This window comes from Gigantopelta aegis, unplaced genomic scaffold, assembly GCF_016097555.1.
Source record: "Gigantopelta aegis isolate Gae_Host unplaced genomic scaffold, Gae_host_genome ctg3303_pilon_pilon, whole genome shotgun sequence".
Taxonomy (NCBI): domain Eukaryota; kingdom Metazoa; phylum Mollusca; class Gastropoda; order Neomphalida; family Peltospiridae; genus Gigantopelta; species Gigantopelta aegis.
In genome coordinates this window covers 54237-62633 of record NW_024533271.1, presented here as the reverse complement: position 1 = coordinate 62633, position 8397 = coordinate 54237, and positions in this window count along the sequence as shown.

Below are 8397 nucleotides of genomic sequence, written 5' to 3'. Positions count from 1 at the left end.
GGACAAGAATTTAAAAATAATTGATAACACGTTACTGCCCTCAGCTTGAAACCTATTAGATTACACACCATACTGCAAATTTTTTTGTAGTGTAATTGATTTTACTGAATAGTAGGTGAGTTTCATAGATTGCAAGGATGATTTATTACAGCAGTAAATGGTACCACAATTATTGTAAATCAAGTCTTATGGTTGAAAGACTTTTGAATAATACACACTAGCTCTTTAACTAGATATGTGGTCCATATCGTTTTAACCGTGATGGCAGCAACATGGTAACATTCTATAGAAATTACTGACTGCTTGCACAACTAACTGAGTTGCTTGATCAATATAATACTATCATTCAATTAGCTCCATACGATCAATCTTCCAAATTTTCCCTTAGAACTCATGAATATACTAGCCATTGTAAATCCTCATGTGGTTTAGTTGTATATTTTTCACTGTCTCAATGAGTGAGAACATATTATTTTTGAAGTTATCAGAGACACAAACTGGATCAGTTTTCAGAGACATTAACGTAAATATGCATACATCAACACAGGAGTACTATTTGATTCCTATTTACCATATTTAGTGTGGTATTTCATTAAATGATATGCTGGATCACCTGGACATTGTGGTACAGATCCACATACACAATTTGAAGTAGAAACTCAAGAGAAGTAAACGTACCAAGAAGCTAAAATGGTTTGTTTAATTATAACTCTCATTATAATAATGCCTTCTGTTGCCAGCTTTATACGTTTGTACTAATTTTGCCTGTTAAACCATAATGAACACTACTGTTATTATCCTTGCTTGATCAATTGTCTTTCATTTTATCTTAGTTACAAAAAAGTGGGATGCATTTTCCTGAAGTACTGGTGACGGGGCAACAACCACCAGGCTTTCTTGTTTGACATTTAATAGCGTACAAAAAAAAAGTTCCTGTAGCTTTTGTTATTAGTGTGATTTTATCTTCGACTTATGAGTACCGTAAATGTGTGAAGCACTTGTGGGATATGTCAATGTAAACTCACTAGAGAGCATTCATTCATAAGTTATATCACATGCCAACAACTAAACTCTATAAATATCCACATTAACAACAACACTTACATGTACGGTAGTTTGTACAAACACATCACATTAACTAGGAAGACTATCATGTGTAAAGGAGCTGATAGTAATGAATGTCCTTTGAGTTATGGCAACTTGATGACCCACCGGTCCTTGCCATAATGACATTGTATTTAAAGAGACAGATGTAGTTTTGGCATATACAGCATGGATCCTGACATTTCTATGATTGTGGGCACAGTAAACACCAGATACCCTGGCTTATCCCACTTTTTTCATGAATAAGTGTAATTTTAAACAATAATATACAAACTGTTTGTAACATCATATATTTGACCAACCAATCAGATTGCTTAAAATGAAGGTGAATAAGTCAAACCAGACCTAGCAGACCTTCCAGATTACGGATTAGGCTAAAAAGAAACCAGTTAATTCTAATATGTCCATAATGGTTCCTACGAATTACGGGGGGTGTTGTCGTTGGTGGTTCAAAATACTTTTGGGGACCTGGTGTTCTAACATAACACATTCTATTAGTCATTTATGATAAGATACTACAAACATTTTCCTCTCCTGATTCAAGAACAACCAAAAGTTTCAAAGATATCAACAGCTGTTATCTGAAATGAATTCTGATAGTAACCCTATCGTACGAAAAATATTGATCCACTCTCCCTCAGCTGTTTACTTTTGTACCTCTTCTTCTGAACATCATTACTTTCCTAATCTTAGACCAGTGAGTTTAATATAATACAAGTTGTTTTCAGTAGTAACAACAGTATACACGAACTGGTATTATGAATATTGTAATTACAGAATGTATATGTCAATATAAAAATACTAACTGAGGATAATCACTTATTAGTTTTTCATCTTTAACTGTTTCAATGTTCCTTTATTAAAACTACATATTTTTAACATTGTAATAATGTTACTTAATTTATTTGTTTGAGGGTTAATATACCAGTTATATAAAAATGGGAGAAAAGAACTATTAAATAAATGTTATTCAAATTCTGACTTTTATAGGCATCCTCTTATAGACAAGACAGAACTATTGATGGACAATATACTTACTTCTGGAACCATAAATCATAGTCGTCATTATGATATTTATGTTATTTAATAATATATCTTTTCGTGATTTGGAAGAACGCTTTTTTGTCATTATTCTGGTCTTTACACGAAGAGACAACGGTCAGTATGCTACAATAACAGCTATTAGCTAGAGAAGTAAGTGCATATACAAACTACCGTATTTGTGGCGGAGGTACTGAAAACATCTGGTATGTTTTGATAGCCCAACCCATACCTTTGATTATCTAGATTAGTGATTATGTAAGAGAGTTATATACAAGTGTTTACACATTTTGCTGTTAAATAATATCTAAATATCTTTCTATAAATGATATTTGTATTTCGATTGAACTAGCCTAAGGGAAAGGTGAAGTCAACACTGAAAATGTCAACATCTCTGCTAACAGCCCGGTATTATGTTTATAGATATCTAATGAATTTAAAATATATAGATCAGTTACAATTAGTACATGATGATAGCTAGACATTATATTTAGACTGGACATCGTGTTATGTATTAGCTTGAGCTATATGTTTGTTTTTGTTTTAGTGTTTTATTATATGTGATGTTGCTGTGAAACACTTAACCTGTGTACTCCATACATGGCTACCAAATTTTAAATTATTTTTACTGCAAGTGCTGCAATGTAAGGTGTGATTGATTGAAGCCTTAAACTTCTCTCAACTCTCCAAATTTTCAATATCAAATAACATATATTACGTTGCTGTTAACTGAGTCATTAGTAAAAATAATAAGACTAGATGTTTAGTAACTTGTTTGTTTATTGTATAGGTCTTCTTCTAAATTAAAAGTAACTACTGTTGATTTTCAACAAAGACAGAACAGAGGTACTCATCACTAATATATATATTGATTGTAACTATTTAAAGTGTACATATTATAATACCGAGCGTCTTTCAGTTTCAGCGAGATTTTTTTTGGTCAGCCAGTCAAGTCATCGACAAGACCTGATTGTATTAAAGAGACAAGGACAGGATCTTCAAATTCAAAAATTTGGTATTGTTTTAATGAGGATTCTCAGATGCTGTCAAGAAACCATACGAATCCAAGATTACTATAAAGACCATTTTAAACATGCAATGTACAGTTACTATTATTGAGTAAAACTATACTATGTATACTGTGATTACAAGCATCTTAGTTGGTATCATGATAGGTGATTATCACATCTTTGTAGTATGTGTAGATTTGTTACTACTCATTGTTGCACTACTAGCTTAAGCAAGCTGTCACAAATTGACACTTTGCAAAATTGATAGGAGAGATTAAAGTAGAACCCAAATGCATTCTGTACACAAAACCAACAAAAATGTAATAAATAATTCAATCAAATAATATTCCCTCATTAATTCTATTATTGACCTCTCTTCAGCAAATACCAACATTCTCAAGTCATGGAATTTATGGACATTTAAACTAATGTTTATAATTAGATGTTCTTATGCACAAACCCTACATGTGATATAGTCCTATATACATTCCCTATATAATCCTGGGACAATAGTGTATTTCCCTACTTTACCTCTTTTACCACTTGATTAAACAGGTGGTATTCAGGAACCCCTCAGTGACTAAATATAACTTCGATAAAATCCAACCACAAATAGGCTACCAATCTTAGTGGATCTCATTCTCTTCTACAGACCAGTTATTAGATCAAAAGCCCCATTATCTGAATTGTGTGAACACGCTAGAACTAGTCCTGGTAATAATTGGGGCATACAATTAGAGTAGATGAAGTAGAACTGAAAGAGATTAGAGATGTTTCTGGATCTGATAAAAGATCTCGTATGTATCAGTTATGGCTTCTACCAAACTAATGCAACAAGAAGACAACTATTGACAGCTCTAAGAACAAAAGATGTTTGGAGAGAATACAGTCCAGATAATTATGAACAAATGTTGTTTGACAAGGTCAGTTCTCATTATAAATAATTGACTCATGTAATTTTATCATAGTTACAAACAAGTCAGTTGACTTACTAGTGGGTTTACAGTTCAACCCATTAGAAGATACTTCAAATCCTGGTAATGACAATGTCATATTATGATACCTTTTGAAAAGACTATGTCTGTAAATTATTCAGAAAGCATGGTTTTCAATGTTATTTTACATTAATACTATTAAAGATCTGCCCATTGAGCGTCAGGCACATAAAATATATTTTCAACCCACTTTATTGTTAAGTAAAAATAGTTGTGGCTCATAATGATATTAATATTTAATAAATGTTGAAGAACCACTCATAAGTAAGAAATGATTCAAGCTTAGCAGCTATTTTGTGAAGAATAGTTTGCAGTTTCATCTTCATGGTCAAAGTAATGTCTTCATTTTATACCTACTTTTTTTCCTTAAAAAGTGGAATGTAGGATGAAAAATAATAAAATTCATGATAAAATCATGTCCACTGAATATTGTAATCTAATTACCAATCTGTTACTTACTATTGACTATATAAAGGAGATGCAATATAATTTTAAGAGATAAAATCTTCTCATTAATTTCCTTTTTTTGTTTATTCTGCTATAAACTCACAATTCTAATGATTAATAGTAAAAATGTAATTCTAAATTGGTATCTATACATAGTTTATAGGTTCTCGTGTGTATGTATGTGTTAGCCAAAGATGGCAAAGCATTATAAACTACGTAAGCTATACTGTGAAACTAATTGGTTGATTAAACCAATACATGTTAATACAGGGTTACATGTACTTATTTGATGAAACTGAAAATGAAAGTAAAACTCATATTATTAGATTGACTGTTCATTTAAACCAATCAATCTCCATAGTATATTATTACTAATAAAAATATTATGATGTTTACTTTCAGTTCAAATGAACATAATTTGGTATCATAGCCATACAACCTTTATAACCAAATAGTGGTTAAATCAAATTCAATCATTTTTACAATGATATAGCTCATAAAACATAACATTTTTCATATTTAAAAAAAATATTTCCTAAATCAATAACATTTTGTATGCATTTCCAATTTAGTTATAGATATAATCTAAGAAATTGAGCAATGTGTACATTATTATAATTGATAAATTTATATTTTATAATATTCTTCAATGGAAAAGTCAGTAATGAAAAATGTGATCACCATGACAACAGAACCAACAAACTAGTTTGGTATGTACCTCATATTTACTGTTTATATATGTAAGAATTTAATATATATAGGTTGAGGTAGATACATGATTTATATACTGATGCCCATAGGCCCAGAGATGTGTAAACACGTATAGCTAATGAGACGGAGGTTGTATAACTGACTTGTATCATGTTGACCAATCAGATTCCTTGATTTCATTTTTCCCTGTTGTGTTAGATATGCTGCATCTTTTTTTGGATACATGTGTGTCAAGATTTTCTTATTAGCTTTTAGCTAACAAAGGAATGGTTATCATTGTAACATTCTTAGTTATGTTTGTTGTTTACAATACACAGCAAGACTATTGCTAAAGTGTTACATACCTACTTTGTTATTCAGCCGAGTGTCATACTGATTAGCTAGAGATTCCAATTTGGCTTGGTAGTAATGTTGTTACTTCTAAACATACTCCAAATCAATGATTATACTTAAACACACAGCCAGCAGCCTACTTTCAAAGTTGACCATAGCTCTAATTTTGAATAGGAGTGTCGGTTCTATATAATGCATTAGATTCCTAAGCTATAGAACCTGACAGGTTAAACAACTAGTTCCTTCTATAAACAGCAATTATAAGACTGGTTATGCAAAACTATACTAATCTACTACTCAGAAACTCATGGCTTTGCATTTGACTCTACCTTCTCTGTGGCTACATGGTCTGAACATTTGTTTAAAAGGTTAACTAACAAGTAAATAAAAACTAAATGATCTAGTAAATATAGGAATAGTTAATATCAGCAGTCCTTTATGGAAAATGCAAAGCAAAATATTAATGACTGGTAGTTGGGTTACCCTACCTAATAATCTCCATTATTTTAGAAATTTTTTAAAAATATTCTTATCTACAATACGTATATTATACAGATGTTTGTTGTGTATGTAGAACGACATGTTATGGAGTGCACCAATTAGTAGTGAGGACCATCTAAAGTGCTGTACGGATTATAAAAAAGGGAGCAGATCCTAACTACTGTGAAGTGATTATTATCAATAGAGAACGATATGGACATCTACATTTATTATTAATCACAGGATAACAAAACACCACTTCATTATGCTAGTGAAGAGCAGTAATGAGTCTATTGTTCAAGCATTACTTGATAAAGGCGCCAGTGTTGATTGTATTGAACATGTAAGTGATTACATTATAACATGTACATTTATTATAATTACAGGATAACAAAACACCACTTCATTATGCTAGTGAGAGGGAGGTAATAAGTTTTGTCTATTGTTTTCAAGCTTTACTTGATAAAGGAGCCAGTGTTGATTGTATTGACAATGTAAAGTGATTACATTATAACATGGTACCATTTTATTATAATCACAGGATAACAAAACACCACCATTCATTATGCTAGTGAGAGAGGTAATGAGTCTATTGTTCAAGGCATTACTTGATAAAGGAGCCAGTGTTGATTGTATTGCATCAATGTAAGTGATTACATTATAACATGTACACATTATTATAATTAGCAGGATAACAAAACACACTTCATTATGCCTAGTGAGAGAGGTAATAAGTCTATTGTTCAAGCATTACTTGATAAATGGAGCCAGTGTTGATTGTATTTGACAATCGTAACGTGATTACATTATAATATGTACATTTATTATAATTACATGATAACAAAAACACCAATTCATTTTTAAAGTAGTCATAAAGTATACCTGTATTTGATATGATAGTAATGTCTATGTTATGTACACGATAAGATTAAAGGATTGTTTAAGTAAGTTTATGTTTAGCATTCAGCTTTTAATAAGTATTATTAACTATCCCCTCAAATGTATTTTTATTATAATAATTATACTTGTATTAAGTTTAACAATGTCGCAAATATACTGGATAAAGGATATGATTATGTCAAGTAGTAGCTTACTGCCTGTGTTAATTTCATTTTAGCATGACACTGAACTAGGTATACCGCTGTTTAGATATAGATACTATGTCCATGTTATCTGAAAATGTTTGTACCATAACTTATAATTCCTCTGCAGCTTTTTTGAAACTTAAGAACCGCTAATATTGTTCAAAGTATACTGACTTTTTTATATTATGAGAATAACAAACACACCTACTCTTCATTATGCTTCTCGCTAGAAGGAGGATATCAGAGCCTGTCTTGTTCAAGTATTAGCTTGTAAAGGAGCCTAATATTCATTACAAGAGAAATAGGGTATGTAATTTTAATATGCTTATGATAATTTTCGCAGGAGCCAATTGCTTCTATGTGCTGCTGAAGGTGTTCAGTGATCTTTTAAAAAATATAATAGCATAAAGCTTTTGATGTAATAGCTTGATGAGGTAAATAACTATTGTAGAACCATTAGGTCATAATAACAAAAATGGAAGGGAAGGGAGGATAAAAGGCTTTCAAAACAAGTCCTTTTTTTCTGTGTTTCTACATTCAACATGCATCTGTCTGGTATATTATCTGTTGAGCTCAGAAAACAGCATGTTTCCTACTTAATATTAGCATGTAGCAATAGAATGAAACAATGAATACATAGTTACATCTATATTGCTTTATGAACCATTTGATCTGTGAAATGTGTACAACAATGAAGATTTAATATCTATAGTTTTTACTGGGATATTCTATTGAAAGTGGGTAGGACTGCTCTTCATTATGCGGCTTCATTACTAACATGTAGCATTTATTATAATTACAGGATAACAAAAAATCACTTCATTATGCTGCTAGGAGAGGAAAATCAGTCTATTGTGTCAAACTACTTTTGATAGAGGAGCCAATATTTACAAAGTAATATAGCTAAATAGTTTTTTAATATAATAAATTTTGTGATTATTTAGGAACAATACTTGCATTTGTGCTGTGAAGTGTGAGGGCTGTATGGATGTTTAGTGATGATCTTGTGAATAATATAATATCTCAAGATATTGATTATTAAATTACCGGTAGATGAGGTAAGACTAATGCTAGTGGTATATTTTCAGAATATTTGCCTAGCTTTTTAGATAAGCTATCATTGAAATATTTTTTTGCTTGACAATACAAATCATGTGTTTTACCATCTCATGTTGTCGTAGCATAACAAAA